We start from the raw sequence: 21,525 nt of genomic DNA on the forward strand, positions 1-21,525 counted from the left end.
TTGCAGTGCCGGGACAAGGTCATTCAGTGCCCATGGCGAAGATGCCAAACTCAAAAATGACCTTGACCCCGGCACTGCAAACCAGTGAATTCCGGAGCCAGACTCTCTTATATAGGAGCCAGGAGGACGTTGGATTAGGAACTGTCAAAATACACCCAATGTGCCCACTGGATACTTGGCCCAAGGGATGCCTCATTCGATCTTATCCCCCCCGCAGCTCCCCTGGTGCCTGATCTCCTGAACATCACAACCGCTACACGCCCTTACATGCTTCCCTGCTGCAACTCTAGCACTTGCGATGTGGAGGAGGTCGGGGCCCAGGAGAAGAAGATTGGAGGAGACCGACGGTGCCCCTCTCAATGTAGCGCCCGGGACACATGTCCCTCCTTCCCCATCCCACCACTCCCAGTTTCAGCCCTACTGGTTTGTCCACACCGTATTATATGAAAAACAAGTGCCTGTGCTGCCCATAGCAATCAGATTCTAGACCCAATTCTCATAATGCAAGTTGAGGTGGCCACACATGGGCCAAGACCATTATACAATAAAATGTTCTCAATGGCTTTAAAAGGAAAATTATGCACCCCCCCCCCCCCCCAAAGTCCCAGAGAACTAGTTCTCGAAAACAGTCTTTCAGTCATCTAAGATGCATTTTAACTACTTACATGGTATGGTGGGAGGCAGAACTAGGTACGACTTTATCAGATAAGGACTGGACAAAAATCTGGACTTCTGCTGCTAAGAGCTCATCTAGAGAATTCATATAAAGTTCTAGTTTCTGAGACATTTAACTCCTTCTCGTATTGCTAGATATGTACCTCGCTACTCACTAGACATGGGCGCTGTCAATAAATTCGTTTTCTTCTGTTCCGTTTCGATTCGTATTAAAATTAATTCGTACTTCGTATTTCGTGTGCGAAATTCCGTTCCGTTTCGTACGAAATACGAATTGTCGTTAGGTTCGTTAACGTGTACGAACGTTCTTTACGATGAATTTAAAGGCAAAAATATACCTCAATATGACAGTCGATGCTGATGGAAGTTTGGTTTTTATCCGAAATTCTGTTGAAGAATTTCCTATCCGAAATACGACGTTTCATTAGATGAGAAAGAGAGAAGCGGATTGTCTGCCATGCACCGCTGGTCCAGTTTGCGCCTGCTCCTCCTGGGGCTGCTTATTATGAGGGGCTCCCGCCATCCCTGTGCTGTGCTGACTTCCTCCTGGGGCTGCTTATTATGAGAGGCTCCCACCATCCCTGTGCTGTGCTGACTTCCTCCTGGGGCTGCTTATTATGAGAGGCTCCCACCATCCCTGTGCTGTGCTGACTTCCTCCTGGGGCTGTACCTCTGCTGTGCATATTATGAGGGGCTCCCACCATCCCTGTGCTGTGCTGACTTCCTCCTGGGGCTGCTTATTATGAGAGGCTCCCACCATCCCTGTGCTGTGCTGACTTCCTCCTGGGGCTGTACCTCTGCTGTGCATATTATGAGGGGCTCCCACCATCCCTGTGCTGTGCTGACTTCCTCCTGGGGCTGCTTATTATGAGAGGCTCCCACCATCCCTGTGCTGTGCTGACTTCCTCCTGGGGCTGCTTATTATGAGAGGCTCCCACCATCCCTGTGCTGTGCTGACTTCCTCCTGGGGCTGTACCTCTGCTGTGCATATTATGAGGGGCTCCCACCATCCCTGTGCTGTGCTGACTTCCTCCTGGGGCTGCTTATTATGAGAGGCTCCCACCATCCCTGTGCTGTGCTGACTTCCTCCTGGGGCTGCTTATTATGAGAGGCTCCCACCATCCCTGTGCTGTGTTGACTTCCTCCTGGGGCTGTACCTCTGCTGTGCATATTATGAGGGGCTCCCACCATCCCTGTGCTGTGCTGACTTCCTCCTGGGGCTGCTTATTATGAGGGGCTCCCACCATCCCTGTGCTATGCTGATTTCTTCCGGGTGCTGTACCTCTGCTGTGCATATAATGAGGGGCTCCCACCATCCCTGTGCTGACATAAGCATAATGACGACAACTGATCCGAAATCCGAAATTCGTAAACAAAAGTTCGTATTGCGTACAGAATTCGGGCGCACGGCAATTCGTATTTCGGATCCTCCCGAACGTACGAATTTTGGGAAATTCGTACGAATTTGAGATTTGTACGAAACGAAATGCACACGTCTACTACTCACCTCTTTACCTTCTGGGCTGTGGACAACAGGGTACAATGCTACATGTTAGGTGGTCACACCCCACGGCACAAAGGTTGTGGACATGAAGGTTTACGTTCTTATATATACAGTTCTAAATTGTAACTCATTCAAGGATCCCAATCAAGTCTTACTGAATTACCCGACCCAAAAGGTTCTACATACCATGGTGAAATCGGTCAGCTTCATGTTCAATGCCACCAAACAGACCAAGGCTCACTCATGGAAGTTCCCGGAGTTAAACTTTCCAGAAGTTACCACAAGACGTGCCAATCATTACTGAAAAATTCATGTCTAAATTTGCTAGATGAGCACAAGAAACTTCTTAATACTTGGTCCCCATGGATGGCCTATTCCCAACCTAACTTTGAAGCCCTGCATATGTAGCTATAGGTGGGCGATTGCCTGACCCCGGGGGATGGGAGGTTTTCCCTACTTCTCTTCACTTGTCCCTCTTACCTCTCATTTCCACCCTCCTTTTTTGCCTGCAATAGTCTTTCTCGCTCTCTTTCTTTTCTTCTGTTTTATTACACACGTTCTCCTTGTTCTTCCTACGTTCCCTTTGAGTAGTTTAGATATAGTATATTAAACTTGGAATTATCTCTGTCTCTCTACAGTCCATCTTTTACTATGTATTAACAGAGACATGAAAATCCTCCACTCCGCACTAGTCTATGCTATGCCTTCCATGCAACTCTGCAGCATTGGTCTCCAAACCGCGGCCAAGATGTGGCCTTTATACAGCCCTTGGAGCACTAAGTTTCCCACTGACACTAACAATGAGACACCATTCCTTTCACTAACACCAACAGTGGGGCATTATTAGTCTTACTGACACTAACAATGGGACACTATTCTTCCCACTAACACCAATTATGAGGTACTATTCCTCCCACTGACACCAATGATGGGGCACTATTCCTCCCACTAGTACCAGTGATGGGACACTATTCCTTCCACTGACACCAAGAATGGGACACTATTCCTCCCACTGACACCAAGAATGGGACACTATTCCTCCCACTGACACCAATGATGGGGCACTATTCCTCCCACTAGTACCAGTGATGGGACACTATTCCTTCCACTGACACCAAGAATGGGACACTATTCCTCCCACTGACACCAAGAATGGGACACTATTCCTCCCACTGACACCAATGATGGGGCACTATTCTTCCCACTAACACCAATTATGAGGCACTATTCCTCCCACTGACACCAATGATGGGGCACTATTCCTCCCACTAGTACCAGTGATGGGACACTATTCCTTCCACTGACACCAAGAATGGGACACTATTCCTCCCACTGATACTAATGATGGGGCACTATTCCTCCCACTGATCCTAATGATGGGGCGCTAGTCCTCCCACTGACACCAATGATGGGACACTATTCCTTCCACTAACACCAATGATGGGGCACTATTTTTCCTACTGATACCAATGATGGGGTACTATTCCTCCCACTAACACCAATGATGGGGCACTCTTCCTCCCACTAATACCAATGATGGGGCATTATTCCTCCCACTGATACCAATGATGTGACACCAATGATGGGGCACTATTCCTCCCACTGATACCAATGATGGGGCATTATTCCCCCCAATGACACCAATGATGGGGCACTATTCCGCCCACTGATACCAATGATGGGACACTATTCCTCTCACTGATACTAATGATGGGGCACTATTCCTCCCACTGATACCAATGATGGGGCACTATTCCCCCCCAATGACACCAATGATGGGGCACTATTCCTCCCACTCATACCAATGATGGGGCACTACTCCTCCCACTCATACCAATGATGGGGCACTATTCCTCCCACTCATACCAATAATGGGACACTATTCCTCCCACTGATACTAATGATGGTGCTCTATTCCTCCCACTGATACCAATGGTGGGGCACTATTCCCCCCCAATGACACCAATGATGGGGCACTATTCCTCCCACTGATACCAATGATGGGGCACTATTCCTCCCACTGACACCAATGATGGGACACTATTGCTCCCACTGATACTAATGATGGGGCACTATTCCTCCAACTGACACCAATGATGGGGCACTATTCCTCCCACTGACACCAATGATGGGACACTATTCCTCATCTGACCACCAAGCCTGAGACATAGTCTACTCCAACTGGCTACATTCTGGCCCCTGTAAAGTCTGGAGGGCAGCAAATTGGTCCTTTGTTTAGAAAGTTTGGTGACCCCCCCTATTCTAAAGGAAATATCTAATACATGTTTACAGTCTCAGCAGTACCATACCGTAAAAACCCTTACATGTGATCACATGATCCCCTGGCCGCCTAACGTGGCTGGGTACCGGGATCCGTGATCTGCTGTGGGTGGCTGGGGGGGGGGGAGGGGGAAGCAGGCACAATGATATGCGATTGTGTCCGCACGTGACATGTTTGGTATCTATTTACCTAATGCAATCTTTTATATTTGATCAAAAATTGTGTATAATATTATGACTGTTTACACTAAAATTAATGTTAGTGGATTTTTCTTATGTGCCACATAAAATATTGCAGCTACCACTATTTTATTCTCCAGGGTCACTGCTTTCAGAAAATACATAATTGTTTGGGGGGGGGGGGGGTGCATATTTTAACATATGTGAAAATGTAGACAATTTCCATGGTAGACAAGTGATTAAGAAAAAAAAATATTGACATTTTGGATCTTTCTTAAACGAGAACCATTTGTTTTGTGGGCCAAAGAATGGTTTAATCTTTGTTCTTGCAAACCACACGGAGGGCTTAACCAGGAGAATTCTATATATAAATATGCAGGATTTTGCACACACACAGGATGTGCAGGTCATAGGAGGTCTGGCCGGATAAGATAACGTGTAGATAATGGTTGGGGGGGGGGGGGGGGGGTTGACTAGCCACAGCAATAGATTTGCTTACTACTCTCACCCAGAAATGTACAGTATCCCACAAAAGTAAGTACACCCCTCACATTTTTGTAAATCTTTTCTTCTATCTTTTCATGTGACAACACTGAAGAAATGACACTTGTCTACAATGTAAAGTAGTGAGTGTACAGCTTGTATAACAGTGTAAATTTCCTGTCCCCTCAAAATAACTCAACACACAGCCATTAATGTCTAAACCGCTGGCAACAAAAGTGAGTACACCCCCCTAAGTGAAAATGTCCAAATTGGGCCCAATTAGCCATTTTCCCTCTGCGGTGTCATGTGACTCGTTAGTGTTACAAGGTCTCAGGTGTGAATGGGGAGCAGGTGTGTTAAATTTGGTGTTATCGCTCTCACTCTCTCATACTGGTCACTGGAAGTTCAACATGGCACCTCATGGCAAAGAACTCTATAAGGATCTGAAAAAAATTATTGTTGCTCTACATAAAGATGGCTATAAGAAGATTGCCAAGACCCTAAAACTGAGCTGCAGCACAGTGGCCAAGGCCATACAGCGGTATAACAGGACAGGTTCCACTCAGAACAGGCCTCGCCATGGGCGACCAAAGAAATTGAGGTCACGTGATCAGCATCATATCCAGAGGTTGTCTTTGGGAAATAGACGTATGAGTGCTGCCAGCATTGCTGCAGAGGTTGTAGGGGTGGGGGGGTCAGCCTGTCAGTGCTCAGACCATACGCCGCACACTGCATCAAATTGATCTGCATGGCTGTCATCCCAGAAGGAAGCCTCTTCTAAAGATGATGCATAAGAAAGCCTGTAAACAGTTTGCTGAAGACAAGCAGACTAAGGACATGGATTACTGGAACCATGTCCTGTGGTCTGATGAGACCAAGATAAACTTATTTGGTGTCAGATGGTGACAAGCGTGTGTGGGGGCAACCAGGTGAGGAGGACGAAGACAAGTGTGTCTTGTCTACAGTCAAGCATGGTGGTGGGAGTGTCATGGTCTGGGGCTGCATGAGTGCTGCCGGCACTGGGGAGCTACAGGTCATTGAGGGGACCATGAATGCCAACATGTACTGTGATATACTGAAGCAGAGCATGATCCCCTCCCTTCAAAGACTGGGCCGCAGGGCAGTATTCCAACATAACGACCCCAAACACCCCTCCAAGATGATCACTGCCTTGCTAAAGAAGCTGAGGGTAAAGGTGATGGACTGGCCAAGCATGTCTCCAGACCTAAACCCTATTGATCATCTGTGGGACATCCTCAAACGGAAGGTGGAGGAGCGCAAGGTCTCCAACATCCACCAGCTCTGTGATGTCATCATGGAGGAGGGGAAGAGGACTCCAGTGACAACCTGTGAAGCTCTGATGTCCTCCATGCCCAAGATGGTTAAGGCAGTGCTGGAAAATAATGGTGGCCACACAAAATATTGACACTTTGGACCCAATTTGGAAATTTTGACTTAAGGGGGGTACTCACTTTTGTTGCCAGCGGTTTAGACATTAATGGCTGTGTGTTGAGTTATTTTGAGGGGACAGCAAATTGACACTGTTATACAAGCTGTACACTCACTACTTTACATTGTAGACAAGTGTCATTTCTTCAGTGTTGTCCCATGAAATGATATATTAAAATATTTAGAAAAACGTGAGGGGTGTACTTACTTTTGTGAGATACTGTATATAAATCTGATCAGCGAGATATAGAACTCTCCTCTTTCTCAGATGAACGCATGAATTGGGTTGGTTTTTGAAGCCATGCCACCGCTTTTCCCCGAGTATGATTCAGTGCTCTCTCCCGGGAGCGTGGCTCACGCCACGCGGTGAAAGGGGACACCGCTTCCAGGAATGGAGAGAACGATTCCCCAGCAACATTCGGAGAAATAAATATTACATTTACAGGTGTTGAAAGGACTGAACAAACCACGGCCCACTCAGGAAACGCTCCTTCTGCCTCGTCTAACGCAATATGGGAAACGCCATCAAATTCCAGCCTTGTACCGGGAAACAACGCCAAGGGGCTGCAAACCAGGCGCAACAAACACCGGAACAATCAATTATTATCAATAATAATAATCAATTAAAAAAAATATTGAGTACATGTTCCCCTAACCCTTTTCACTTTAGTCCTGAGGATCTATGAAGGAGAAAAAGATACAATGTATTATATAATATATCCTGTATGTATACAATGTATTATATAATATATCCTGTATGTATACAATGTATTATATAATATATCCCGTATGTATACAATGTATTATATAATGTATCCGGTATGTATACAATGTATTATATAATGTATCCTGTATGTATACAATGTATTATATAATGTATCCGGTATGTATACAATGTATTATATAATATATCCTGTATGTATACAATGTATTATATAATGTATCCTGTATGTATACAATGTATTATATAATGTATCCTGTATGTATACAATGTATTATATAATGTATCCTGTATGTATACAATGTATTATATAATGTATCCTGTATGTATACAATGTATTATATAATGTATCCTGTATGTATACAATGTATTATATAATGTATCCTGTATGTATACAATGTATTATATAATATATCCTGTATGTATACAATGTATTATATAATATATCCTGTATGTATACAATGTATTATATAATGTATCCTGTATGTATACAATGTATTATATAATATATCCTGTATGTATACAATGTATTATATAATGTATCCGGTATGTATACAATGTATTATATAATATATCCTGTATGTATACAATGTATTATATAATGTATCCTGTATGTATACAATGTATTATATAATATATCCTGTATGTATACAATGTATTATATAATGTATCCGGTATGTATACAATGTATTATATAATATATCCTGTATGTATACAATGTATTATATAATGTATCCTGTATGTATACAATGTATTATATAATATATCCTGTATGTATACAATGTATTATATAATATATCCTGTATGTATACAATGTATTATATAATATATCCTGTATGTATACAATGTATTATATAATATATCCTGTATGTATACAATGTATTATATAATGTATCCTGTATGTATACAATGTATTATATAATGTATCCGGTATGTATACAATGTATTATATAATATATCCTGTATGTATACAATGTATTATATAATATATCCTGTATGTATACAATGTATTATATAATGTATCCTGTATGTATACAATGTATTATATAATATATCCTGTATGTATACAATGTATTATATAATGTATCCGGTATGTATACAATGTATTATATAATATATCCTGTATGTATACAATGTATTATATAATATATCCTGTATGTATACAATGTATTATATAATATATCCTGTATGTATACAATGTATTATATAATGTATCCGGTATGTATACAATGTATGTATATAATGTATCCTGTATGTATACAATGTATTATATAATATATCCTGTATGTATACAATGTATTATATAATGTATCCGGCATGTATACAATGTATGTATATAATGTATCCTGTATGTATACAATGTATTATATAATATATCCTGTATATATACAATGTATTATACACACACACCGGCCACTTTATTAGGTACTATACACCTGTTCAATTTCTAATTAGCCAATCACATGGCAGCAACTCATTGTATTATATAATGTATCCTGTATGTATTCAACGTATTATATAATATATCCTGTATATATACAAAGTATTATATAATATATCCTGTATATATACAAAGTATTATATAATATATCCTATACGTATACAATGTATTATATAATATATCCTGTATATATACAAAGTATTATATAATGCATACTGTATGTATACACTGTATTATACACTCACCGGCCACTTTATTAGGTACTGGACACCTGTTCAATTGCTCGGTAACACAAATTTCTAATCAGCCAATCACATGGCAGCAACTCAATGCATTTAGGCATCTAGATGTGGTGAAGAGGACATCTGAAGTTCAAACTGAGCAATGGACAAGGGAAGTAATATTTCAAAAACTGCTGATCTACTGGGACTTCCACACGCAACCATCTCTCGGGTTTACAGAGAATGGTGGGGAAAAGAGAAAATATCCAGTGAGCGGCAGCTGTGTGGAGGAAAATGCTTTGTTGATGCCAGAAGAGAATGGGAAGACTGGATCCAGATAATAGAAAGGCAACAGTAACTCAAATAACCCCTCGTTACACCCAAGGTATGCAGAATACTCTCTCTGAACGCACAACACATCCAACCTTGAAGCAGATGGGCTACAGCAGCAGAAGACCACACTGAACGTCACTCCTGTCAGCTAAGAACAGGAAACTGAGGCTACAATTGGCACAGAGACACACTAAAATTGGACAACAGAAGATTGGAAAAAACGTTGCCTGGTCTGATGAGTCTGGATTTCAGCTGCGACATTCAGATGGTGGGGTCACAATTTGGCGCATGGATCCACCCTGCCTTGTATCACCGGTTCAGGCTGGTGGTGGGGGTGTAATGGTGTGGGGGATGGGGTATCACTGGTTCAGGCTGGTGGTGGGGGTGTAATGGTGTGGGGGATGGGGTATCACCGGTTCAGGCTGGTGGTGGGGGTGTAATGGTGTGGGGGATGGGGTATCACTGGTTCAGGCTGGTGGTGGGGGTGTAATGATGTGGGGGATGGGGTATCACCGGTTCAGGCTGGTGGAAGGGGTGTAATGGTGTGGGGGGGATATTTTCTTGGCACACTTTGGGCCCATTAGTACCAATTGAGCATGGTTTATACACCACGCCCTACCTGAGTATTGTTGCTGACAATGTCCATCCCTTTATGACTACAGTGTCCCCATCTTCTGATGGCTCCTTCCAGCAGGATAATGCCCCATGTCACAAATCTCCAATCATCTCACCACTGGACAATGAGGTCCCTGTCCTCCAATGGCCTCCACACTCACCACATCTCATCCAATAGAGCACCTTTGGGACGTGGTGGATGTGGTGGAACTCAGCAACAATACTCCGGTAGGCCGTGGTGATTAAACCATGCTCAATTGGTACTAAGGGGCTGTGTGATGATATCAGGTCACTATGGAGCAAAATCTCAGAGGAACGTTTCCAACACCTTGTTGTATCTATGCCACCAAGAATGAAGGGAAAAGGGGGTCCAACCCGCTACTAGCAAGGAGGACCTAATAAAGGGGGTCCAACCCGCTACTAGCAAGGAGGACCTAATAAAGGAGGTCCAGCCCGCTACTAGCAAGGGGGCCCTAATAAAGGAGGTCCAACCCGCTACTAGCAAGGAGGACCTAATAAAGGGGGTCCAACCCGCTACTAGCAAGGGGGGCATAATAAAGGAGGTCCAACCCGCTACTAGCAAGGAGGACCTAATAAAGGGGGTCCAACCCGCTACTAGCAAGGGGGTCCTAATAAAGGGGGTCCAACCCGCTACTAGCAAGGGGGGCCTAATATAGGGGGTCCAACCCGCTACTAGCAAGGGGGGCATAAAAAAGGAGGTCCAACCCGCTACTAGCAAGGAGGACCTAATAAAGGGGGTCCAACCCGCTACTAGCAAGGGGGGCCTAATAAAGGGGGTCCAACCCGCTACTAGCAAGGGGGGCCTAATAAAGGGGGTCCAACCCGCTACTAGCAAGGGGGGCCTAATAAAGGAGGTCCAACCCGCTACTAGCAAGGAGGACCTAATAAAGGGGGTCCAACCCGCTACTAGCAAGGAGGACCTAATAAAGGGGGTCCAACCCGCTACTAGCAAGGAGGACCTAATAAAGGAGGTCCAGCCCGCTACTAGCAAGGGGGCCCTAATAAAGGAGGTCCAACCCGCTACTAGCAAGGAGGACCTAATAAAGGGGGTCCAACCCGCTACTAGCAAGGGGGGCATAATAAAGGAGGTCCAACCCGCTACTAGCAAGGAGGACCTAATAAAGGGGGTCCAACCCGCTACTAGCAAGGGGGTCCTAATAAAGGGGGTCCAACCCGCTACTAGCAAGGGGGGCCTAATATAGGGGGTCCAACCCGCTACTAGCAAGGGGGGCATAAAAAAGGAGGTCCAACCCGCTACTAGCAAGGAGGACCTAATAAAGGGGGTCCAACCCGCTACTAGCAAGGGGGGCCTAATAAAGGGGGTCCAACCCGCTACTAGCAAGGGGGGCCTAATAAAGGGGGTCCAACCCGCTACTAGCAAGGGGGGCCTAATAAAGGGGGTCCAACCCGCTACTAGCAAGGGGGGCCTAATAAAGGGGGTCCAACCCGCTACTAGCAAGGGGGGCCTAATAAAGGAGGTCCAACCCGCTACTAGCAAGGAGGACCTAATAAAGGGGGTCCAACCCGCTACTAGCAAGGGGGGCCTAATAAAGTGGCCGGTGAGTGTATAATGCATACAATGTATTACTGTGGGGAAAATAATTCTTTATTGATGTGAACCTAGTCCTAGGGTGATATGTACGAGACGTACAAGAATCTGTTCCACCATTTGTGGCACCACCGCAAGACAGATGCGTATCTGTGACACCCTTTAGAAATTCCAATGGAATCGGGTCAGGTGACGGCACAAGCCGCAATCCTCGCTGCGACTCCTGGAGAACACCGGGAGGAATGCGCCCAGACCTGAGCTCCGGGTCACCATACTCCACATATTTCCCAAAGTTATTCTCGGGGACGGAGCGAGCTCAGACTTGCCTTGTGTCAGAAAACAATTTTTTTTTTTTTTTTACGGCCTGGAATCCGCCCGGCAGGGTTGGCCGCAGTCCAGGGGAGCGGAGCCGCGCGCTTTTCACACTATTGTTGCCATTTCGAAAAAAAAAACTGGATACCGCAATGCTGCCCTGCAATTAGTTCAAGTGCAGAATGCATGTCTGAAAGCATTGGGTGGGGGGCTGGGCTGCCTGAGAAACTTCCAATGACAATCATAACCAAGACTGATAACATTGTAACAACATTTCTCATATGAAATGATACACTAAAAAAACAAAAAAAAAGTCCACTTCCGCAAACTGTAACAGTTTTTTATAAGCCCGTGTTGGCACTTGTGTCGCGATTTTGCGCACCTTAACACGTGCGTGGTAGAGCTGCACGATTCTGGCTAAAATTAGAATAATTTTTATTATTTTTATTATTATTTTTTTTTTGCTTAGAATAAAGATCACGATTTTCGCGACGTAACATTCTCTTTCACATTATACAAAATAATTGGGCTAAGTTTACTGTTTAGTTATTTTTTTAAATTCATTGAAGTGTATTTTTTCCCCCCAAAAAATGGCGTTTGAAAGACCACTGCGCGAATACATAAAACATTGCAACAACCACCATCTTATTCTCTAGGGTCTCTGCTAAAATATATATAATGTTTGGGGGTTCCAAGTAATTTTCTAGCAAAAAAAATACAGATTTTACCTTTGTAAGAAACAAGTGTCAAAAAAAAAGGGTTTGGTCTTTAAAGTGGGAGTCCGCCGGGACTCCGCGTTTTTTTTTTTTTTTAAAGTCAGCAGCTACAAATACTGCAGCTGCTGACTTTTAAAATAGTGACACTTACCTGTCCAGCGCGCCCGCGATGTCGGCACCCGAAGCCGATCTCTAGATCGACACTCGAGTGCTGCCGCCGCCATCTTGGGTATGGGAATCAGGAAATGGAGCCTTTCGGCTTCATTTCCCAGTTCCCTACTGCGCATGCGCGAGCCGCGCTGCGCAATGAGGACGGTCCCCGCTGCCTCTGGGATCTGTGTGTTTCCCAGCAGGCAGCGGGGCACTTGCGGAAGGGGGCGGGCACTTGCGTAAAGGGGCGTAATGTACGCCCCTTTCCGCAGAGAGCTAGCCCGGAAGTGGGTGCAGTTACCTGGATTATCCAGGTAACTGCACCCCCCTCCCCCCTGAAAGGTGCCAATTGTGGCGCCGGAGGGGGGGAGGAATCCGATGAGCGGAAGGTCCATTTTAGGGTGGACCTCCGCTTTAACTGCTTCAGCCCCGGAAGATTTTACCCCCGTTCCTGACCAGAGCACTTTTTTCGATACGGCACTGCGTCGATTTAACTGACAATTGCGCGGTCGTGAGACGTTGCACCCAAACAAAATTGACGCCCTTTTTTCCCCCACAAATAGAGCTTTCGTATTTGATCGCCTCTGCGTTTTTTCTTTTTTTCGCTTTAAACAAAAAAAATGATCTGCGCATGCGCAGGACGTAACGTCACTCCAGCTGATATGTTGATCAGCTGGCGTGAAGACAACACGTGCACATGCGCAGATCATCTGAGGCATTATCCGGTGATCACCGGAGGAATTATCCGGCGATCTGCAAAGCGCGGAGGGAAAATCGAATTGTTGGATCCTGCCTCGCTGTCTCTGCGCATGCGCGAGAATTGACACCGTCCTGCAACACACCTAAATCCGCCCCAACGGCAATCATTTTCCGGCCTATGACGTCGCTCAAGTCTTGTGCGTGCACAGAGAGAACGAGGGGCAGAATGTGACAATTTGATTTTCCCTCCGCACTTTGCAGATCGTCAGATAATACCTCGGATGATTTGTGCACGTGCAGGACGTAACGTCACGTCAACATATCAGCTGGAGTGACGACAACACGTGAGCATGCGCAGATCATCGGAGGCTTTATCTGACGATCATCGGAGGCATTATCCGGCGATCTGCAAAGCGCGGAGGGAAAATCAAATTGTCGGATTCTGCCTCGCTGTCTCTGCGCATGCGCGAGAATTGACACCGTCCTGCAACACACCCAAATCCACCCCAACAACAATCATTTTCCTGCCTACGATGTCGCTCAAGTCTTGTGCGTGCGCGGAGAGAGCTAGGGGCAGAATCAGACAATTTGATTCTCCCCTCTGCCCTTTGCAGATTGCCGGATAATGCCTCCGATGATCTGAGCAAGCGCCGGACGTAACGTCACTCCAGCTAGTATGTTGATCATCTGGCGTGACCACAACACGTGCACATGCACAGATCATCGGAGGCATTATCCGGCGATCTGCAAAGCACGGAGGGAAAATCTAATCGTCAGATTCTGCCTCACTGTCTCTGCGCATGCGCAAGAATTTACGCCGTCCTGCAACACACCCAAATCCGCCCAACAACAATCGGTTTCCTGCCTATGACGACGCTCAAGTCTTGTGCGTGCGCAGAGAGAGCGAGGGGCAGAATCGGAAAATTTGATTTTCCCTCCGCACTTTGCAGATCGTCAGATAATACCTCGGATGATTTGCGCACGTGCAGGACGTAACGTCACGTCAACATATCAGCTGGAGTGACGACAACACGTGAGCATGCGCAGATCATCGGAGGCTTTATCCGGCGATCTGCAAAGTGCGGAGGGAAAATCAAATTGTCGGATTCTGCCTCGCTGTCTCTGCGCATGCGCGAGAATTGACACCGTCCTGCAACACACCCAAATCCACCCCAACAACAATAATTTTCCTGCCTACGATGTCGCTCAAGTCTTGTGCGTGCGCGGAGAGAGCGAGGGGCAGAATCAGACAATTTGATTCTCCCCTCTGCCCTTTGCAGATTGCCGGATAATGCCTCCGATGATCTGAGCAAGCGCCGGACGTAACGTCACTCCAGCTAGTATGTTGATCATCTGGCGTGACCACAACACGTGCACATGCACAGATCATCGGAGGCATTATCCGGCGATCTGCAAAGCACGGAGGGAAAATCTAATCGTCAGATTCTGCCTCACTGTCTCTGCGCATGCGCAAGAATTTACGCCGTCCTGCAACACACCCAAATCCGCCCAACAACAATCGGTTTCCTGCCTATGACGACGCTCAAGTCTTGTGTGTGCGCAGAGAGAGCGAGGGGCAGAATGTGACAATTTGATTTTCCCTCCGCACTTTGCAGATCGTCAGATAATACCTCGGATGATTTGCGCACGTGCAGGACGTAACGTCACGTCAACATATCAGCTGGAGTGACGACAACACGTGAGCATGCGCAGATCATCGGAGGCTTTATCTGACGATCATCGGAGGCATTATCCGGCGATCTGCAAAGCGCGGAGGGAAAATCAAATTGTCGGATTCTGCCTCGCTGTCTCTGCGCATGCGCGAGAATTGACACCGTCCTGCAACACACCCAAATCCAACCCAACAACAATCATTTTCCTGCCTACGATGTCGCTCAAGTCTTGTGCGTGCGCGGAGAGAGCGAGGGGAAGAATCTGACAATTTGATTCTTCCCTCTGCAGATTGCCGGATAATGCCTCCGATGATCTGAGCAAGCGCCGGACGTAACGTCACTCCAGCTAGTATGTTGATCATCTGGCGTGACCACAACACGTGCACTGTCAGCTCTTTTGCCATCTGTGTCCCCGTTAATTTGATTTTTCTTCACTTCCTGTCCCATAGCTAAAACCGGAAGAGAGAGAGGAAATCCCTCCAGAGCATGGGAATACCTGGAACTAGCATCCCCACTAGAAGATTCCCCCTCTTTTCCTATGCTGATGACAACACAAAAATTTGGGATTTTCTTCCACTTTCATTAATAAATGGTAAACAGGATAAATAGAGAGGATGAATCTCCCCAATGGGGGACACAGACAGCAATAAAAACTGACAGGGGTTCTAATCCCTCTCTACTCCATTCAAAACTAGATGTAGGAGAGAGGATTGGGATTTTTAAGGTGCAAAATGACTAGAAATAGTATCAACTATAATGTATAAGACATTTTTTATTTTATAGAGCAAAAAAAATAAAAAATTGTTACAACAATTGGCAAGTACAGATCAACAAGTTTTTTATGGATACAGCACTATAAGATGGAGTTCCCAACATGTTTCACCCAGATATCGGGCTTCTTCAGGGGATGTTGTCCAATTAGAGATACAAGAATTCTAGGTCTCTTGAAATATAAATCAACTCACTAAAAGCTTTTCTTTACGATGCTGGAACCCAGGGACATATACATGCTGTTGCCAAAAGCCAGTCTTATGCCGCGTACACACGATCAGACTATCCGGCAGACTTAGTCTGGCAGACAAACCGTCGGACTGTCCGCCGGACTGCCAGAACGAGCGTACCTGCCCACACGCGGTACTTTTGAAATGAACGGACTTGCCCACACACACGGAGGAAAGTCCGCTCATTTTGAGTGTGGCTCCAGGTAGCCAGGACTAGCGAAGGAAGCGTCGCTGGCCCCGTCACCTGGTATGGAGTTAAAGGGGAAGCCCTACGCCAAAAAAAACGGCGTGGGGGTTCCCCCTGATCCATGTCAGACCCTTATCCGAGCACACTACCCGGCCGGTCAGGAAAGGGGATGGGGACGAGCAAGCGCCCCCCCCCCCCCCCTTCTGAGCCGTACCAGGCGCGTGCCCTCAACATGGGGGGGTGCTTTGGGGAAGGGGGGGCGTGCGCCGTCCCCACCCCAAAGCACCTTGTCCCCATGTTGATGAGGACAAGGGCCTCTTCCCGACAACCCTGGCCGTTGGTTGTCGGAGTCTGCGGACGAGGGGCTTATTGGAATCGGGGAGCCTCCTTTAATAAGGGGGCCCCTGGATCCTGGCCCCCCACCCTATGTGAATAAGTATGTACAATGTACCCCTACCCATTCACCTGTGAAAAAAAGTGTCAAAAAAACAACACACAAGGTTTAAAAATAATTTATTGCACAGCTCCAGGGGTCTTCCGTCTTGGGGGGGTCTTCTCACTGAACTACTCCGCTATCTTCTGCTCTTTTACTAGCGGAGGAGCCCGGCTTTCTTCTTCGTCGCCACCCGGGGGTCTTCTTCCGGCTTCGGGGGTCTTGTCTCCCTCTTCGGTTCTTCTTGCCGGGCCTCCGCGCCTTCTTCTAGCTCTTTTACAAGCGGTGGCCCGGACTTCTATCGCTGCTGTCGCCGCTGTCTTCGTCGCCGCCTTCTTCTGTTCTTCTCTTCTTGAGCTGTTGACTCGTCGCTGTCTCTGGCCACAATGACAGGGACGGCCCCCCCTTCCCCAAAGCACCCCCCCCCCCCATGTTGAGGGCACGCGGCCTGGTATGGCTCGGGGGGGGTATGGTATGGCTCGCTCGTCCCCACCCCCTTTCCTGACCGGCCAGGTAGCGTGCTCGGATAAGGGTCTGATATGGGACTGGGGGGGACCCTCACGCCGTTTTTTTCAGCGTAGGACTTCCCCTTTAACTCCATACCAGGTGACGGGGCCAGCGACGCTTCCTTCGCTAGTCCCGGCTACCTGGAGCCGCGCTCAAAATGAGCGGACTTTTCTCCGGGCGGGAAAAGTCTGTTAATTTCTAAAGTACGGCGGACTAGCACACACATGGCCGTATTGTCCGCCGGACTGCGAGTCCGGCGGACATATTTTGATGCAAAACTACTTTCTTTGTCCGCCGGACTTTTGGGTAAAAAAAAAGTCCGCAGGAGCCCACACACGGGGGGGGATTGTCCGGCAGACTCAAGTCCGCCGGACTTTTCCACCGGATTGTTTGATCGTGTGTACGCGGCATTAGAGATAAGTATTGGCGATTTTAGACAGCATTTGTCCCTTGGTGCTGAATCCACTGCAGAACTTTGTTTTTCTGGTCCTTGAATGCCCCCTATGGTCACCTCTAGCACATGGTTCTCCAGACGCACATAGACATCTGTGACCTTTTATATTTTATATTTCAAGAGACCTAGAAGGCTTGTACCTCTAATTGGACAGCATCCCCTGAAGAAGCCCGATACATGGGTGAAACATGTTGGGAACTCCCATCTTATAGTGCTGTATCCATAGAAACTTGTTGATCTGTACTTGCCAATTGTTATGTTTTAATATTTTTTTTTTTTTGCTCTATAAAATAAAATAAATCTTATGCATTATAGTTGATACTATTTCAAATCATTTGATCCTTAAAAATCCCAATCTTCTCTCCTACATCTAATTAAGGGATGTGGTGCTAATATTAAGTTCATTTGTCCGTGATCCTAAAATATTTTAATTTTTTTTTTTTTTCTCCACCCAAAACTAAAAAAAAAAAAAAAAAAAAAATGTTGTCTTTATACATTACAATGTACAAAGTATCCATAAGAGACACATATTGCTACAAGTCCGACAGACCATTAAATAGATATGTATCTTAAGACTGAAGTGGAATAAAGTGACAGGAGCGTGTATGAGGTGTGAGTATATACAATGTGTATACGGCGGTCCCGTATCCGGCGATATCACCCCGAATTCCTGTGACGTGGTCCAGGCTGTGGGAACACGCTGGGTGGTCCATCACCAGACCGCAGAGACTAATACTGAGCCCTACAGATCACAAAACGCCACTCGTATTTATTTCTGGAACATTTTCAATCTTAAAAATTCTTTCTTCCTCTGCGATTATTTCCGTTGAACTTTCTTTTTTTTAGGAGTCTGAACGTTTTCTCCACATCACAGAATGCCACAACGATCGCAACCGTTTAACTGTTTCATAACTTTAAAAGCCTAGATAGAGCACATGTGTCAAACACAAGGCCTGAATGCCCCCCCCCCAGGCCATTTCATCTGACCCTCACACCTCTCCTGCAGCAGCAGCAGCACCCTCCACCCCCATAGTCTCCATTCCCACCTGGTCTCAGAATTCAGCAGCAGAGAGGAGGACAGAACTCCTCCTACAGATCCTGTGCCTCTGTGTGCAGCTGCGGAACCCCCTCATCTTCGCCTCTATCGTGTCTCAGCAACTTCTGATGGTGAGGGACACTTGACTTCTGATGGTGGGGGGCTCTTGATATCTGATAGTAAGGGGCTCTTGATATCTGATGGTGGGGGACTCTTGATATCTGATAGTAAGGGGCTCTTGATATCTGATGGTGGGGGGCTCTTGACTTCTGATGGTGGGGGGCTCTTGACTTCTGATGGTGGGGGGCTCTTGACTTCTGATGGTGGGGGGCTCTTGACTTCTGAGGGTGGGGGACTCTTGACTTCTGAGGGTGGGGGGCTCTTGACTTCTGAGGGTGGGAGCTCTTGACTTCTGAGGGTGGGGGGCTCTTGATATCTGCTAGTGGATGACCCTTGATATCTGATGGTGGGGGACTCTTGACTTCTGATGGTGGGGGACTCTTGACATCTGATGGTGGGGGCTCTTTATATCTGATGGTGGGGGCTCTTTATATCTGATGGTGGGGGCTCTTTATATCTGATGGTGGGAGGCTCTTGACTTCTGAGGGTGGGGGGCTCTTGATATCTGCTAGTGGATGACCCTTAATATCTGATGGTGGGGGACTCTTGACTTCTGATGGTGGGGGACTCTTGACATCTGATGGTGGGGGACTCTTGACATCTGATGGTGGGGGACTCTTGACATCTGATGGTGGAGGACTCTTGACATCTGATGGTGGGGGACTCTTGACATCTGATGGTGGGGGACTCTTGACATCTGATGGTGGGGGACTCTTGATATCTGATGGTGGGGGGGCTCTTTATATCTGATGGTGGGAGGCTCTTGACTTCTGATAGTGGGGGGCTCTTGACTTCTGATAGTGGGGGGCTCTTGACTTCTGATGGTGAGGGACACTTGACTTCTGATGGTGAGGGACACTTGACTTCTGGTGGTGGGGGACACTTGACTTCTGGTGGTGGGGGACACTTGACTTCTGGTGGTGGGGGACACTTGACTTCTGATGGTGGGGGGCTCTTGACATCTGATGGTGGGGGACTCTTGACATCTGATGGTGGGGGACTCTTGACATCTGATGGTGGGGGACTCTTGACATCTGATGGTGGGGGACTCTTGATATCTGATGGTGGGGGGGCTCTTTATATCTGATGGTGGGAGGCTCTTGACTTCTGATAGTGGGGGGCTCTTGACTTCTGATGGTGAGGGACACTTGACTTCTGATGGTGAGGGACACTTGACTTCTGGTGGTGGGGGACACTTGACTTCTGGTGGTGGGGGACACTTGACTTCTGGTGGTGGGGGACACTTGACTTCTGATGGTGGGGGGCTCTTGATGTCTAATGGTGGGGTCTCCTGACATCTGATGTTAAGGGGGGTGAGATGCTCCTGACATCAACTCTTAGAGATTCAACCGGCCCTTTGAGAGCAACCATAACGCTGTTGAGGATCCAACTTGGAGGCAACTTCCATTAAAGTCTATGGGCATAAGTCGGATAGAAAGTCCCCTAGTACAGGAACCTTTACTAAAGTCAGAGTGACTTTAGTAGTACTAATTGAAATGGCTCTCATCAACTAACATGGGATGTCTCAAGTCGTATCCCAAGTTGCGGCAGTGTAAACCGAGGCTAATGCCGCGTACACACGATCGGACATTCTGACAACAAAATCCATGGGATTTTTTCAGACGAATGTTGGCTCAAACTTCTCTTGCATACACACAGTCACACAATGTTGTCTGAAAATTCTGAGTGTCGAGAATGCGGTGACGTACAACACATACGACGAGCAGAGAAAATTTAAGTTCAATAGCCAGGGCGGCTCTTCTGCTTGATTCCGAGCATGCGTGGAACTTTGTGCTTCGGAATCGTCTGCACACGATCACAATTTCCGAACAACGGATTTTGTTGTCGGAAAATTTGAGAACCAGATCTCAAATTTTGTGCAACGGAAATTCCAATAGAGCCTACAGACGGTTCGGAATTTCCGACAACAAGCTCCGATCGCACATTTTCCTTCGGAAAAACGTCCGACTGTGTGTATGCGGCATGAGGGTGTAACATCAAACATGGGAGGCTTGCACAGCCCCCCACACTCAAACTGCCCCCCCCCCCTGCCTTTATAGAATCCAGGGTTTAGTTTCCCCAGTGGCTCCTGTCACTGGGGAAACTGAAAATTGGCCTGGGCAGGAAGGGGGTGTAAGTGCCCCGGTATTGAAGGTGGTTAAGAGACTAAAATAATACTTTTTTCATCACTATGTGTGTCAAAATAGCTTAGCAACTGCAGTTTGTTCATTAGAAAAGTCAGCACTGGGAAAGTGTTGGGCTCCTCCCACCAGAAGGCACGCTACTAAACATGAAAAGACTGAACGCCGTGCGGTTTTCTATGACTTTCGGTTTGGTTTAAGATAGAAATAAAGGAACCACTCGGGATAGGAAGATGGTGACTGCTGACTTTTTTTTTTTTTCCCGATGCACGCTCTGATTCACTACCTAAGTCACTGCCCCAGAACAAGCATGCGGCCAGTGAAGCTCAATCTCCTGAACAGCATTTTTTTGTTCCAGGTCATTGACTTTTTAACCACTTGAAACCCCCCAAACCCCCCCGGGGCTTTTTGTAGCACTTTTTACTGTGCAGCCTATCAGTGCCCATCAGTGCGGCCTCATCAGCTCATATCAATGAAGGAGAAAAATTACCTATTTGCAAAATTTTATAACAAACTATGAAACATAATTTTTTTTTTTTTTTTTTTAATTTTCCATCATTTTTTTTTTTGTTTAGCAAAAAAATAAAACCCCCCAGCTGTTATTAAATACCACCAAAAGAAAGC

The 21,525-nt window shown here is 46.5% G+C and overlaps 1 protein-coding gene across 4 annotated transcripts in view; it reads right to left on the bottom strand.

Moving 5' to 3' along the window:
* LOC143958201 (mothers against decapentaplegic homolog 3) overlaps window positions 1-21,525 on the bottom strand; it is a 202,745-nt gene that overhangs the window by 65,440 nt on the left and 115,780 nt on the right. The gene's annotated exons all lie outside the window — the stretch shown is intronic.

Source organism: Lithobates pipiens, unplaced genomic scaffold (genome assembly GCF_037356315.1).
Source record: "Lithobates pipiens isolate NorthernLeopardFrog02 unplaced genomic scaffold, aLitPip1_a1.2 Scaffold_6, whole genome shotgun sequence".
Taxonomy (NCBI): Eukaryota; Metazoa; Chordata; class Amphibia; order Anura; family Ranidae; genus Lithobates; species Lithobates pipiens.